This window comes from Pyrgilauda ruficollis, unplaced genomic scaffold (assembly GCF_017590135.1).
Source record: "Pyrgilauda ruficollis isolate IOZ18807 unplaced genomic scaffold, ASM1759013v1 scaffold38, whole genome shotgun sequence".
In the NCBI taxonomy this organism is placed as follows: Eukaryota; Metazoa; Chordata; class Aves; order Passeriformes; family Passeridae; genus Pyrgilauda; species Pyrgilauda ruficollis.
This window is the reverse complement of record NW_024525267.1, coordinates 6,784,250-6,800,062: the sequence shown is the minus strand read 5'-3', so window position 1 is coordinate 6,800,062 and position 15,813 is coordinate 6,784,250. Positions and strand designations below refer to the sequence as shown.

Sequence of the window (15,813 nt, the reverse complement as noted above, 5' to 3'; positions counted from 1 at the left end):
CTTGAGGCAGCTGCAGGACATCTTGCTTGAAACACAGAATCATGGAATGGTTTGGGTTGGAAGTGACCTTAAAGACCATCCAGCTCCAAGCCCCTGCTGTGGGCAGGGACACCTTCCACTAGGTCAGGCTGCTCCAAACCCCACCCAGCCTGGCCTTCAACACTTCAGGTGCCACCTTCTCATGTCCCCTGTGCTGACACTGTCCCATTGCCTCATCTTCCTCCTTCACAGCCTTACCACCTTGCAGTGGCTACAGCCAACAACTGCTTTTAATTCTTTATGTGGATGCCACGCTCACAAGATGGCAGAGGTTGCATGTGCACTGCATACTGCTTCACAACATATTTATATTAATTATATATGATTATAGATATATAATCACACATTATATGTGATTATATATTATTTATTTTGTATAGATATACAATAGAATCACATAATAAATAGACAAAATTGCTGAAGTGTTATTCAGTTCATGTGTTGAAAAACTGTATATATTAATTAGATAAAATTGCATATAGTATTTCTAAATTAAGTTATATCCATGATCTGTAATTAATATATAATGTATAATTAGATGTAATAATATACTTTAATTGCACAAGTTAAATAATTGGCTTTACTATAAATACTGTAGTTGTGTGACCCTGTTTTCATAAAATGTCTGTTAAGCACCCACATAGGATGGAATCAGAGATACACACTCAGTTTTCCCTCTCAGATTTTCAAATACCCTCTGTGAAAACCATGTGAGCCCATTCCAAACTTGGGTCCAGAAACCCAACATCTGCAGAATTTCAGGTATCAAAACCTATTCAGAACTAACAGCACAAAACCCCCCAGGACAGCATCTGCCTGGTCACGAAACCAGGCTGCTCTGTAAACACAGGGGTTTCCCTTCTCCTTTGGCTGGAATGTTTTTTTACCTGCTCTTGGGTGTTGGCACAGCAGCCGGAGCAATTGCAGGACACTCCCAGGGCTACTCATGTGTTGTTTGTATTTTGCACCTTCTCTCACCTCACCCCTGTTTGACAGAATCAAACCAGCAGCCAGATGCTTCTGTGAAACACGGAAACCCGGGCTGAAATCTGTTGCTGTGACTTCTTAAAGCTTCTGGGAGGGGGAGGCAAAGGATCAGTGGAATTCCTTGGGGAGAGAGGAATCTTAGCTGTATTACAAATTTCTATCCTTTACATGGGGTGAAATAGAAACAGGTGAGAGGGAGTTATCATAAATACGTTTTTGCTGGGTTAAGCAGCTTCCCTCAAGTGCAGAGTATCAGCACACGCTGAACGCAGCGCTAAGCACTGGCACTCTCACCTTGCCAGCCACCATAGCGCTTCCCTCGGTGCAAGCACTGTCAGCTCAGCTTTCTGGGGGCTTTCGGAAACAATCAAACAGCTGACTAAAAGTGACAAGGAAAAACGAACTTAGAGAGGACACTGGGACAGCCTCGAATCGCGTTTGAGCCGCGCTGTTGTGACAGGCTGACAGGCTGCATCCTGCGTGTGTGCATGCCTGCATGAGAATTTACCGATACCTACAACGCTAATTACCCAGTTATGTCCTGGAGCAAGGCTGGGAATGAATTTCAGGAAAAGAGATGTTTGTTTTGCTCGGGCGCCCACATCCCATATACTTCCAGTCCCGCGGAAATTGCCCCGCATCTCCACCCTGCGAGCGCCCGTGCCTGCAGCTGCAGGCAGCAAGCTGGGAGAGGACACGGAGCTCACGGAAACCCCTGTGCCCCCATTCCTCAGCGTCCCCCGACATGGAAATCCTGACCAGCACCAAGCCCAGGGTCTATCCCCTGCTCCCGCCTCAGCTGAAGCCGTACAGCTGTTGCCTGAGCAGAGAAAGGGATTGGATTTCACAGGCTGTGTAATCTGCGACAGTGCTCTTTGCCTTGGGGATAGCAGCGAGCCTCACCCAGGCTCAGCCATCCCCTTTCTGCCCGTGAGGAACGCCCCGGCCGACATAGAAGGAAAATTGTTTGCTGAATTTCAGCACAGCCCTCCTTCCAATTGCTGGAGAGAGAGGGGGAGTGAGAAAGAGAGAGAGTTTAAGGCAGGCTCTGCACGGGTGTTCTGGGCTATTTCAACTTCAGGGCAACTTTAGAGAACTTCAGTTGTTTTTGGTAAGTTTTTTTCTTAAAACCCAAACGTCTCTCTCTCTCTCTTTCTTTCTTTCTTTCTATGAAATCTCTGGTGCAGATTGCAAAAGTTTGCAGTAGATGATGGGCTTTTAAAAATGCAGAGAGATGTGGGTGTGAGCATTTTGTATCCTTTGGTACAGAAACTTTACAATTTTAAAGACACAGTGTTCCCAGCTCCTGTACTTGATAAGCAAAACCTGAAGATGTGTGTTAAATGACACTGCTGGGGAAAAGTATGCCCAGAGCTTCAACTAAGGTGCATCTCACCTGGTGTAAAACTTGGCCCCTTTCTTGTGTATGGGAAGAGGTGAGATCAGGGATGCACAACTCTGCTCACCCTGATAAAAAGTTTCTGACCCACGTTTCTACATAGGGGGTTTCAAGCCTCTAAGCCTCCCAAAGCTTTCAGAGGGATGTTGGTTCTTAGTGTATACACACCCCTCCATTCAGTAATCTCTATTCCAGATCACGCATGTTGTTTTCCTTACTTCCTCTGTCTGTATACTTAACCCATCGGAACGATCTCAAAGATAGTGAAACTCTTTTGTAGTGCAAAGAGCCAATCCCAATAGTTGTAATGAATTTCAGGGTGCAAAGAGCCATGTTCTTACAGTGAGGTTGATTCTGATGAGTATGAGTTTTCTGTTATTTGTTCTTATCCTAGATATGTTTGGATTTTATAGTATCTCTGCTCCTATAAGAGGAATACTATTTGTGTGGATATTATATCTCAATAGATACTATTTGCACTACATATATATACTGACTTGGCATTAGGATCTCTGAATGTTCATGGAATTTGAGACTAAGATTAACCTTGAAGCATTCAAAAAGCAGATCCATAACCTTGTCAGTAGAAGCTGGATCCTGGAAGTGCTCACTGCAAGGCTGCTGAGGCTAGTTCATGAAGTGCTGGGAAATACACAGGGTAAAATTATTCTGTCCACCTGTCTGGGTTCATCCATGTACCCTGATACCTTTCTGAACGTGTGAATACAGATGGTCAGAACTTGTAACTCTAACAACCTGTAGAGAAAATGAAAAGTCCATTCTCTCCAAGCTTTGATAGAAAAGAGAGAAAACATTACTCATATGAGACAAAAGCCCAAAAGTCATTGCTAAAACAAAACAAACAAACAAAAACCATTATTCTTTATAATTTATGACACAAAGAGCACAGAAGGTTGGAAGATGACTTGTAAGAGACGCTGTATGATCACCTGTTGCAAGCATGAGGGAAAAGGTCTAAGTATTGCCTCACTCTTACTATAATAAAAATGACAAATTTGGCAGATCTAAGCAAATCAGAAGTAAAGCAGCTTACAACAGCCAGTTTACTTCCAAAATCTATCCTAACATAGGTCAAAAATCCAGCATAAAAAAAAAAGTCAGATGTTTAACGGCATGGGAAAACCTCTAACATCTCAGGATTTATTGGGTTTTATTAGCTATGTTTAAAAATGATAAGTGTGACTGGGACTTTTAATTGCAGAAAGTGTATAACAATGGAGTTAACAATAACTCTTCAGCAATAAACTGAAAACTCTAAATCTGCGCCAGGCACTCTGAGTGCTGACATGCTCCATGATGGCTGTAGCTTTTCTGTGCAAGCATGTAGATTTGTTAGCTAAAACTGCATTTTACTATCTTTGGTGTGGCACTCTCGTAAAGTAAACTCTACTATTAGATTATGAGGCTTGTGTAAATCTCTTGACTGAAGTCAGTTTGACTCTAGTCAGTGCTCGTAAGCAATCCATTGGGGATGGCTGCCTTCCAAGCTCCTCTGCAGCGGGTGTTAATGTCTTTTCAGTCGGACGGGGCAGCGGTAACTCCTGGCAGTGGCTGCCCAGGGGTTTGGAGATGGCACGTATTCCCTGCTTTTAATTGTCTTGGACTCTCAGTCTGTATTCACAAAACTATGAGGTCAACGTGCCTCTATTCGCTTTTGGCTGTGCTTGAAGCTCATCACTGAAACAAAATCCAGCAGTCTGTAACACGTGGTTGTTGGGAATAGCTGCAATCTGAGTTAACCTCCTGTTGACTTCAGGGGGTTCAGTGCCCTGTGCTTGGACACACCTTTCTCCAGGAAGCCACACCATGAACTTCAGGGGCATTTCACTTAACGTGAGTGGAGGGAGCATCAGGGTCTTAGTGACATGTCGTGCCTTACATGATTGTGGATTTGAAGGTTTGAATCTCCAAATATACTCAGAGATTTGGGTTGTTGTTATTCCTCAAGTTTTCTACTTGGGCAAAGAAGTAAGTTCATCCTATACAAGTGTAAAACACTGAGGGATTAGAATAAGATTTTTTCCCAGGATTCCTCACATTCAGAGACCGAAATAATTAGAATACAAAGCAGTGTATTTGAAAGGTGTGAAAGCTTATAACCTGAGTAAATATTTGAGTAAATAGAGTCAATCTAATTTTTTACATCTAGCTATTTTTGCCTTCCGTAATGTTGCTTACATTTGGAAACAGCAAAATATGCCCTGAAAAAACCCAGCGTTTCCTCCTCTGGAGAAACATCTCTCAGTGTTTGTGGGCTCTGTATTGCAGGTACAATCTGAACCACTAAGGCTGAGAAAAGCCTCACCATTAACCTTGTTAGGAGTGATGGGGGGCCTGGCCCTCTGCACCAGCACAGGCAGAGCCAGCAAGGACAAGCACTTGCTCTCAGGCAGTTTGCCATGTCCCTGACCCCCAGTGCACCAACAAACTGTTTTCCTGACAACGCCAGCTAACAACTGCTGCCTTATCTGCTTCCCTTAGGTGTAACATCCCAGCAGGCTTTTCCCTCCAGGGCCAAGTGGTGGAGCAGCACTGAGCGATGTAGGGGATTCAGCTCCTGGTGGAGCTAGGATTAAACCCGACCAAAACTAGTTTGCCATCTCTCCACATACTGCAGGAATCGAGGCAACATCCTTGTGGCAGGGAGGGTCCTTTGGATGACCCGCAGCTGTACCTAGCCCCAGTGTGGGAGGGTTATGCCTGCTCCAAGCAAAATTTGCTAAATCTACATGTTTGCTCATTTCACTCCGGATTTCAGAGTCAAGGCTGGAATTCATTATTTCACATTAGAAAACAAAACCTCAGGCTAGGAGAGGGCTGTTCACCTACTAAATACTTCCTACAAACATGTTTACTTCCTGAAAGGGGACTATAGGTAGCCAAATGCCTGAAAGTAACCGCTGACTTATTGCAGAGAATGTCTGCAGTTTTCTGTCACAGAAGGGGATGACCAAATGTGTAGTCCAGAGTGGCAAGTGAAAATAGTGAGTTCAGAGTGAAACAAGTCAAAATGTGCTAAGGGAGCTATGGCATGTAAGTAATAAATAGGCCAAGATAATTGATAGAGGACCTATCAGTAAAGGACGGCAGCTCTGCAAGGGAGAGAGTCCCAGGCCATGGTAATGGCCCAAATCCCAGTAAAATTCCATGGAGCAGGAATGCAAGTGCCTGAAGAAGAGCAGGCACCAAGTCTACTTCATCTGCCTAATAAAGATAGCAGTGTCTTCAGGGGGCAGAATTATCTGTTTTTCAGAAACACGAACAAGGAGATAAGGTTTATATGATTTCCAAGCTTGCTGATAAATGCTCGAGACTCCAAAGCCACAGGAACTGCTCTTCACTGCTGGGCAAATGTTTTTTCTTCTCTGTAGTTAAGAGAACAAACACTACTTGATTTTGATAGCTGCGGTCTGTACCTGACTTTCACAGAGTCAGAGGAGCAGCTCTTATCCATATGGGTAGCCCTCTGATTTTAAATACCTTTTACCTGCTCACTGACCTCCCAGTTCTCTCCCCTTGAACAGTGGTGTGTTTGCAGCCTCAGCCAGGCAGCACTGAAAAGCAAAGGTTTCAAACTGCACGCACTTCTTCCCATTTCCACAAGTCCTAGCTAAATAGTCTAATAAACTGTTGTAGATATAAAATATTCCTCCTTGAAGTGCATCCTGAAAGCTCACACATTTTATTAGTCCAGGCATCCCCACTTTTCCTAGTGGGGAATACTCCCATACTCCCATACTCCATACCAGCTTTAGGAAGCAAATGTCATCAGGTTTACGCAGGTCCTCTCTTAATTTACTTGCTGTGTGATTCACTCCAGCTCCTGGACCTTTGACTGTCAGCCAGGCACAGTGTTCTACTTTTTGCTCAAGTAAACACATGCAGGAACTTTTCTTTCCTTTTCCTCACATCATTCTTTTTTAATCCAAAGAATATGCCTTAGCACTATTACTTGGAGGAGAGAATTCCAAAATGGGAATTTTGCCTGAGTAGAAGAAACTCAAAGGATATGTATGCAGGAGCAAAAATTATTGAAGTTAGCAAATAGGATAGTAACTTTCCACACAGCAGAAGTGGCTTTAACTAATGCTTGCATTGTATTCTGAAGAGGAAAAATGGCTCAGTGGGACTAGGCATCATTATCTTGAAAATTAGTTAGAGATTAGTTAGGTTTTGGTGAGCCTCAAAGAAGTTAGCAGCTCTCCCTCAGATCAGAGATCAGATAAGCGTGCAAAAGATTTGGTTTGATTTTTTTTTTATGTGCTTGAAAACAGAGTATGGTGGTATTAGGTCAAAGGTTGGACTTTATGATCTTGGAGGTCTTTCTCACATTTAAAGATCCTGTGATTCTGTGTGTGTGAGTTTATTGGAAGGTCTATAAGAGATGAAGATCTGTGAAACTATGATGAGAAACTTGGTGGTTTCAATTGCTGATGTTTCCTGATATGAGCTGAGCTTCCCTTATTCCTGCTTCTAAAATCAACCGAAAGCAAATAATTTACAAGAACACAAAAATGTCATTAAACATTCCCCAAATATTTTCATATATGTCAGAGCTGATCTGATTTATGCTTCAGTGAAAGGTTGCATTGATTTTTATATGAACTGTGTCCTCACACTCCTTAAGGCTGACTTTTTCACATAATGGCCTTGATTATGAGAAAAAAAAATTGTTTGCAGAATGAATATCTCAGCCAGCCCAGTGCCTAAAGAGCGAGTGAGAGCTCATTCTGGAGGCAAGCTGGGCATTTTCACATGAGAATGACTACATGCAGCACTTGGGATCATGGTGATGCCATCTTGCTACTCAGGCTTCCCATGAACAGTGATGGGTAGTGTGTTCTTAGGTTTTGCTCTCAGTATCCTTTTGGGGGCACATCTCAGACTAGAAAATGATTGACTATGTAAATGGTGTAAAACAGACTCTTCACACACAGGTATTTATGAGGGGACATTCCAGTGATCAACAGAGCTGGAAGGAGGCAGGGCCCCGCAGGTCTGCTATGAAAGGAATAAATTTAGTAATGGCACTGTGATCTTATATCTGTATTTGGATTATAAATTCACAGTGGATTTAACCACTGCTTCAGTCAGTCTAAAAGCAATCTGTGAATGAAAGGGTTTGGATAGAGATAGCAGGAGAAATCATGTTTTTCTTCTTAAAATTATCCTTCCTCAGAGATTAAAAAGAAGCTTTTGGATAACTGTACTGGGTTATGCCAGGAAAGCTCATCACAGGGATTAGTGCATTACCTACATAATTATAATGTATACATTGCATGCTTCACCAACCAAATATATAAACCTGATTTAGTCTAAATAAACCTTAAAGCCCAAAGAATAAGCCTAGCACTTTCAAATAAGCTCAAGCATGAATGTAATCTCTCCTTAATAGACCAGCTTTTTTCTTCGAAAGAAAACAGTGTGCTCAGCGCATGTGACAACAAATCATCCCTGAGTCTCATGGTGAGGAGATCAGAGCAGCCATCAGGAGTCCCTGAGGAGCCCAAGCAAACTGTCCACAGCAACATTTTCCCTGGAACTCTGCCCAGTGCTTCCCCCTCCTTCTCTCCCTTTCTCACTTTGTCTGCTTTTCTACCGTGGATGAACAGCCCCAGTCCTGCAGAACCGCTCACATCCCATCCCATGGCCAGTCCCAGGCCGTGGGACCCCTCCCAGAGACCTGGATCATCATTTCCCTTCCGCTGCTGCTGAGCACAGCAGGACCAGGAGTGTGGAGGGCATGTGGGTGCCTGAGGCATCCCTGTTCAGAAGTCAGGCTGCTCAGAGGGTATTGGAAAATACAGCATCCCAGACAGGCAGGATCTCAGCAGCATTAGCTAGGGAGAATCTGGCAACAGAAATATATTGGGAGGGCAGCAGTGTTTTGTCTTTCTGGGGCCAGCATGAACAGCTACATGTGTCAGCAGCAGTTACTGCACATCTGTAAGATGGTGTTGTAGTCAAGCCACGGACTCAGAGCATGTTATCACACAACTTCAGAACTGCCTCTCCCTCTTGATTAGGAAAATGCTGCAGTCCCTCTCTGTCAACATAGAGCCATGGCTTTTCCAGGAGGGCAGTACCTGGTGCAGGGCAGGGAAGGCTGTGGCAGGCAGATGTCAGGGCAGAGGGGAGGGTGGTGGTTCTGCAGGTTGGGTGGTTGCAGGCAGGGAAATGGTGCAATGCTAGCAGGGGCACTGCAGGTGCTCTGGAACAGAGAGGGTGAAGCACCTGAGTCAGATTAACTTGTTGGATGTGGATCACAGGTGATGGCATGGCTTGGGAAAGAAAACCTGTGGAAAAAATCTGATTTCTTGTTATCAGTTTTTAGAGCTTTTTTTCTGCTGACAAAAAGTTTAAATTCTTACAGCACTCATGAAGGAAGGTTGTGACAGGCCAAGCCTGAAGTCTTTTGCAGCTGGTACCTCTGGGATCAGTCTGCTTGGCAGAGGCAGTGTTGAGGGAAAATACCTTGGCAAAAAGACAGGTATGGGAGCAGGGGAGCCCACAGCACATCCCCCCTACCACAGGCTGCTGCCTCAGCAAGGCTGCCCAAAGGTGCCTGCAGACCCCTGGGGTGCAGTCATGGAGTCAAAGACAACCCCAGAGCAGGGACAGAAGAAAATGACATGGAAAGAAAACCAGTGATTTTGGATTATTTCTCAGGGGTGCTGAAAAAGCAGCCAGCAGGGCCACACACAGACACATCCAGCCACAGGCCAGTGAAAACCAGTGTGGGTGAGACAGCCTCATGCAGCCAAATCCCATGTGGGCAACCACAGCAGTTTCCAGCCCAGGAGAAACACCTTGTAGGAGTTGTGTCAGACGCTGGTGCTCCAGAGCTGTGTTACACATCAGCAACAAGACACCCTGCAGTGTGTTTGGGGTGTTTCTGCTGACCACTGCCCCATCATTCTCAACTGTGCTTCATTAAGTTATTTGCCCTCCTGTGTGTCTGGAGCTTATTGCTGGTTCACATTCAGTCCCTGCCCTGCTCTGAAAGATGGGGATTGGAGTCAGCAGATCTCCACCCTGGCGTTTGATAGGGAAGCGGCGCTTTTGCAATGATCCCCCAAGTTGTGATATGCACTGGAAACTGGTCCTCTGCCAGCTGTCCTCTGTGCAGGGAGCTGCAGCACAGCTCAGGTGCTGCATGAACACCTCTGCACTATCACACTGTTGTTTCATGGCTGGGCTGACAAAGTTTGGGCACCATAACAGCACACACAGATACAGCCCACGGGCCTGGGGCTTTCATTTGCACCACAGCAAAGGGAGGGCAAAAGAGCTATGAAAACCCCCATTATGAATGTTTCCCCTCCCCACAAATCCTCCTCTTTCAAATGCCCAGTAAGGGATGTAGGGGGAGGGAAAACCATCATCCTCTAATCCAAAACAGGAGCTGGCTGTCATACCAGCACAAACAGACCACGCCAACTCCTCCATAAGTCTGCTCTTGTGAGGAGACAGAGATGGACTGTGATAAGGTTTTGGCTCTCAGACACACTTGGAACCATGGGGAAGGACAGCCAGAGCCTGTGCATTCAGGGGAATTGCTAAATCGGCACTGACAGATTGCAGCAAGGAGCAATGTCCTTGACCTGGCTGCAATAGCTCTGAGGAGCAGGAGTGAGAGCTTCCTGCTTCACAGGGACTTTGCAGGCAGCAGTGTCTCTGGAAGGAGCACAGGCTCAAATCTGTAAAACTGACTGTTGTTGCACAAAAATGGCACAACCCAGCCATGTTTGTCAAGACCTATTCTTCATTTACTGCTGCTGCAGTCTGAGGGCGGGTTAAGGTCCCCACTGTGTTAGGTGATACACAGTCTCAGGTGTGCCTTGGAGGGTTTAGAAGGTTTGTGTCACACAAGTTGAGCAAAATGGGGGTGACAGTAATGAGGAAATAGCAGAAACAGTTCCACAGAGAAAGAAGGCTTTTTCAAGGTGCATTTTTGTCTGCTTCATTGTCTAGAAGATCTCAGAAAGTGTCAATCACAGTAAAGCCCTGTTGGCTGGAGCAAAGCTGTGGATGCAGCATGTGGGTGCATGCAGAGTGCTCATGGTGGAGGCACCTGATACAAGAGCATCTAAGAAGACCATGAGCTCTTTGACCTTGCTGTGGGTGGATCTCCAGCTGCTCTTCTGCAGAGAAGCAGGAGACTGCTGCTCTCTGACAGGAGACCTGGATGCAAAATCTGGAGGGCATTTGTTTTCCAGTCAAGAGAAATGAGGGAGTTAAGTGCTTTAGGCAACCTGCAGCTGCTGAAGTTTTTGTTCCCACTGTCATGCCCCTTGAGTATTTGGGTAAGAGGAGGATGCAGCATGAAAAGCTGCATTTCTTTTTAACTTCTGTCCAGCTCCCCTGAAGGACCTTCATTAGACAGAGCTGTATGTTGGAAGTGGAGTTACAGCAACAGCAGCACAATACCTACAATCCCAGTTGGATTTGTATGATGACAGGTAGGAAGAATGGAATGGCATTCACCTTGAGGGTGAGAAAACAGGTAAGAGTGTGTTTAACTGCTCAGAGACATGGGCTTACCTTGGGCTGACAGCAGTAAGGATATTTTGGAATGAGATTTACATTGCTTTTTGAAAATATATGAACATGGCCTACCACACAGACACCATAGATAGTTAAATAAGCAAATTTTAAATATTTGGACATGCTGCTTACAAAATAAATTGATGGGAAATTAACATTAATTAGCTATCAGTCTTTTGGCAGACCTGAGTGGGTTCAATGAAAGAAATATCCTGACAGACTTTCCTATCTTTCAATGAAATAAAAAGATATAGAGGCTTGTCTTAATGTCTTAAATTTATACTTAGAAAAAGCATCCTGTACCAAAAAAAAAAAAAAAAAAAATAGTAGTACCTCAGTTTATTCACTGCTTGGTTAAGTTGCTGTCATGGTTTAACCCCAGGTGTCAGCTCAGCCCCACAGAGCCATTCACTCACTCCCTCCCTCAGTGGAATGGGGAGACAGTAGGAAAAGTGAAAAAACTCATGGGCTGAGATAATAACAGTTTAATAGATAAAACAAAATCCACACACAAAAGCAGAGCAAAACAAGGAATTAATTCACTGTTTCCCATTGTCAGGCAGGTGTTCAGCCATCCCCAGGAAATCACGACTCCATCACAGGCACTGGGGAAGGCAAATGCCGTGACTCTGAATGTGTCTTTCCCCCTCCTTCTTCTTCCCCCAGCTCTATATGCTGAGCAGATGCCATATGGTCTGGAATATCCTTTGGGTCAGTTGGGGTCAGCTGTCCCAGCTGTGTCCCCTCCCAGCTCCTTTTGCACCCCCACTCTGCTCAGTGGTGGGGTTGCTGTGAGGAGCAGAAAAAGCCTTGACTCTGGAAGCACTGCTCAGCAATAACAAAAACATCCCTGAATTATCAACACTGTTTCCAGCACAAATCCAAAACACAGCCCCATACCAGCTACTATGAAAAAAAATTAACTCTGCCTCAGCCAAAACCATCACAGTTACAAAAACTGTGGTTTTGTAATTAGTGGTTCTTTGCAAAATCACGATATAAATATACATGTATGCACAATGCGTATCTATATAAAAGTAGTATGTGCTTAAATGAGTTTTGCACTGATAGGCTACTTGGCAAAGAAATCACTTTTAGTTGTCCATTAGGGCTGGATTCAATAGAAATTTTGGCTGACTTCACTGCAAGCCTTGGAAACCATTGGAGTATTCAAGACTTAGGCAGTCAGATGCCTGCTTTAATTTCTATTGACAAAGGAAAAGGAGGGATGAGTAAATGTAAAACATTTCCTTCCAGCTAAGAGAGGCAGCATGGTGCAGGGAGGAGGTGGAATCCAGGACATCTGGGTTGTATTTATTGCTGGCTCTGCTGCCAACTTACTTTGTGACTTTGAGCAAATAATTTTTTTTTTTTTCACTTTGCTGTCTTACTTTCTGCAAGGTGGGGAGAGCTCACCTAGTTTCACATGATGCTTTTGGCAGGTGGAGGGACTTCCTTGGTGACCATGACCAAGATGCTGCAGTTTAATATGTGCTGGCAGATTAACAAGTGCCAGGCAGTGCTGTCTGTGTGACAGAGGCTGCAAGGGGTAGCTGTGCCTTTTGAGACCCAAAGGGAAAGATGTTCCTGAAGTAGCACCATGCCTGCATAAACATGTGTCCATCAATGCAAGTAACCAGTGCCTCCTACATCACAAAGTAATTTGGAGCTGAAGCTGGGTTGGCAACCTCCATCTATGATCTTCTATTTCATTTTCTACACCACTCCCAGGGAAGAGCAATTGCTTTGGGGCTAAATCACAGAGAATGAAGTGGCTGTTTTTAAATGGTCTCTGTATTTGTTCTTCCTGGACCCAAAGCTGTTTTCAGGTTTTCAGTGTGGCGGAAAGAAGGCTGGCAGCTTTCTTTTCTTTTCTTTTTCGTAAGATGCATTTTCTGCCAAATGTGAAGAACTGAAAAAGCATGTGAAAGCCAAGAGAGAGTCATATATGGCCCTCTGCATGCCACCACGACTGTAGTCCAGCAGTGATTCTTGGGCTATTCCCAGAAAATTCCTGCCTATCTCTTATTTGCCTTTGTTTCTCACTTTATACAACACTGATGTCTTCTTGCTACTCACTGTACCCTCCAATGGAGCTCATGGCTAATCTACAAAATGCTTGCATTTTTTTCCCAAAGCATTTACTCTTACAAGGTGGCAGGTGTGATTGCTATGAGCAGTGATGTGTGCTCTGCTGGATTTTGCAAGATGAAATCAAAGCCGACCTCAGCCCATATCACAGTCTGAATTACAAGACGAATGCAGTGTGACATGCCATGTATCAGTTTCAATGGGGCCAAGTGATGTCTTGCTTGAGTAGGCACAGAATGAAATATCAATACTTCAGGATTTGATCCTGTGGCATTAGATGATCAGCAGGTATCATGTAAGTCCCACTGATTTTTGTAAGCTTCCATTTATGGCTGTGTCCTTATGATCCTACTGGTGGGTCAAGATGTCTTTAATGAAAACTTCTGGAAATACCTGGAACATGAGAGCTTGGGCAGACTTATCTCTCCACAAAGTTGTACAGGAACTCAAGACTCTGTTGAGTATGATGGAAGAACTTGTCAGGAATAGTGGTAATCATGTGCCTTTATGCACTGCACAAATCTGAGAATAAAGATGCAATATTCAAGTCTAGAGACAGTGATTATTAAAATCAATAGAAAACATTGATGGAGACTGATCTGATGTATACATTCTACTGCAATATTCCCCTTTATTTTTTTTTAACCTATAAAGGAGAAAGGTTATTAAGAATAACAGGGTAACATGAGTATAATTTTTTCCTGACGTACTCTAGCTTTGTTGTAAGCTGTCCTAGTTTAGGTGTCCCTTCAGCTGCATTGATTTTCTCTTCTCTGCAGGGTACATAATGTATTCTTCTTCTCACAGTAACATATTTGGCAACTAGAATCAGTCAGTTGAACTGAGGTGCAAGACACCTGGGTTCAACCTCTCCTGGGTGGGTGATGCAGTCACATCACCTCTCTGTGTCTGCCTCCCCCTCTGTCCAGCCCCCTTCCCTTTGGCTCTCTCTGTTAGTTTAACAGAAAGCCCTTTGGGGCCAGCACTGTTCTCCGTTGTGTATTTGTACAGCATAATGAGGTGTCAGTCTTGGGACAGGCTCCTGGAAACTACTAAAGCATAAATGGTAATAAAAATTAATTAAGTGAATACCCATGTCCTAGGTGTCAAGGCAGGGTGTAAAAATTATCTCCAGTAAAGTGCTCTGAGTGTTTTAAAGTGTGATACAAAGCTTCTCCAGATTTCAGAGGCTTAAATCCATCTCTTAGCATGCAGCCAGGACTTCCTGCAAAGTTCTCCAGTCCTGCACAGACAACTTTGTGATGTGAAGTGAAAGCTCGATTTGAATTGCTGTGGGTTAAAGGCAGTTATTCCCACAGTTCCCATTTCCTAATGTTTTCCACTTATGATGTTCTTCTCTTTTAATGTTCATAGTAACTTGTGCCAAAAAAGGTGTTTCCTATCATGTTCTCCTCACATTGTGTGTTGTGGTTTAGGGATTTTTTTATTCCATATTTTCAATTCCCAGAGAGCTAAGGTTAGTCATAAACATGCTTTTGGCTATCAGATTCATGTGTGGTTTGCTATAGCAACAAACAAAAGCATTAGTCAGAAACTGGCATGAGGCTATAAACACATATTTTTTTGTGATATTACCCAGAGTTAGCTGAATTTATCTGGTACACTGTTGCCACACAACTGCATTGCATTTAGACTATAATCCTGGTTGAATAGGAACATCGTAGAAAACCCAAATAATACATTATAGAGAAATAAGCAAGTCTTTTAACTGATGTTGTTGTCTGAAGATCATGGCCAGATTCTGCTATTGCACTGTTATAAATTCAGCTGAACACCTTCAGGACACAAATTTAGATCAGAGGCTAAAATCTGAATCTATATCTATGGAATAAAAGGAAAATTATAATAAAAAAAAGTAAAATCTTGCTTTGCCTTTGCTATTTTCACCTCCATAATTCTACTGCAGCAAAATGATTAGAGGTGGGCGTTGCCAGATTGCAGTAGATGGTGTAAGTGCACTGCCAGCACTCCTGGAACGCATTGTCTGCAGGGAGGGAGCACTGGTGAGGACAGTCCCTGTCTGGCTGTGCCTCCACAGCACTGGGAAGGTGCAGTTTGTGCAGAGCTGCTGTCTGTCCAGCTGGTCTGGGCACGGGAGGAGTGCTTGGTGCAGCAAGTCCTGGCTTCCCTGGGGAGCTGGTTGGGTTTGTAAGGCGTGCACTGAAATCCTACAGCACCAGTCCCTGAGCCAGCTAGTTTAAAGGTTGCCCTGAAGGCTCTACAGAAGTGGTGATTTTTGCCTAGGCAGAGTAGGCACATTCCTGCTTTATTCCAACCATTTGTCTTCTCATCCCTGCACCTTTTCAGGAACATGAGCCCTGCTCTGTTTTGACAGCTGCATTTAATAAAAAACATATGCATGAAAAATGTGTTTTCCAGTATCCCTGAGCTGGCACTGCTCTGCAAGGAGAACTTAAACTTCCCTAGAAATTGTTCAGATAGATTTTCGGATCCCTCTCTTTGAAGGTATATGTGTGAAGTGGTCATGACCTTCCCTGCTGCAGAGGTGTGCAAAGTAACATAGCTGTAATATCCACACCTGCCCAAGTGATAAGAGTAACAAATCCATCAGAACCTCCTTGTACCAACCAGTCTAGAAGTTGTTCACAGGGTCAGTGGTTCCAGCTGCAGAGGATAAACCTGCAGCAACATGTACGTTGCACATGTGTGCTTGAGCCCTCTGAGAATTGGCTTTAGAAGTTCAGGGA

At 44.1% G+C, this 15,813-nt stretch overlaps 1 protein-coding gene across 1 annotated transcript in view; it reads left to right on the top strand.

The window, feature by feature from the left end:
* The first annotated feature begins 1,681 nt into the window (after nucleotides 1-1,681).
* The window catches only part of LOC121358221 (protein AHNAK2-like), a 38,516-nt gene continuing 24,384 nt past the window's right edge, over nucleotides 1,682-15,813 (top strand). The window contains exon 1 of the mRNA XM_041476226.1: nucleotides 1,682-2,137. The gene's annotated coding sequence lies outside the window, so the exon portion shown is untranslated. The remainder of the gene's footprint in view (nucleotides 2,138-15,813) is intronic.